Raw genomic sequence first — 891 nt, 5'->3', positions numbered from 1 at the left:
CTATGTTACTAACAAGTCCATAACTAATGCCGAGCTCATAAGGACTGATGACAGAGAATCCTGGCGTACCATGGGCGTCGATGTCTGCTCCAGACCTGACACTTGAAGTATCATCAACGATCATACCACGTTGAAAGCACCGCTTTTCGTCCGATCAGCAACGTCTGGTCAGTACTTGGATGGGTGACCGACCGCCTGGGAACACCAGGTGTTGTTGACATTTTATTGTCCGATCAGCGAAATAAAGCAACATTGGGTTGATCAGTACTTGTATGGGTGATCGCCTGGGAACATCAAATATTGTTGGGATTTTATCATATAACTAAATATGTTATGCATTTTTCACCACTTTGAACAGCTCTTCGTATATATGTATAAATAAATCAACAGAAATTATACTTCAGTCAATACGAAAGAGTAAAAATCAGATCGAGAAAGGATAAACAGAAAACGCATAGGGGTATACCTAAGTGATAAAACTATCATAAAAATAAAGCATCGTAATAATGATACCAGTCTAAGAAACATGATCACGTTTTAGCAATATACTTGAAATTTACTTTCCTTAATGGTCGGCTTCTGTGACTGATGAATGTAGATCCAAAATGAAGGCAGGTAATAGGAATTAACAGTAAAGTAAAAAACTAAAGGAAAACTGAATTGTAGATGGACATTGCCATAATCATACAGACTGCTATGCCTTTCCCTAACGTTCATATCACGTTGAAGTCACCGCTTCTCGTACGATTATCAAAATTAAGAATAGTTGGGTCTAATCAGTGTTTTAATGGGTGACTGCCTAAACACCAGATGCTGTTGTTTCACTATGCATGCTAAACACGTTCTGCATTTCTTGAGAAGTTTCGTGCTAGATTGAACAAATATAAAAAA

This window comes from Penaeus monodon, chromosome 30 (genome assembly GCF_015228065.2).
Source record: "Penaeus monodon isolate SGIC_2016 chromosome 30, NSTDA_Pmon_1, whole genome shotgun sequence".
NCBI classification, from domain to species: domain Eukaryota; kingdom Metazoa; phylum Arthropoda; class Malacostraca; order Decapoda; family Penaeidae; genus Penaeus; species Penaeus monodon.
Note: the sequence above shows the minus strand (reverse complement) of the source record.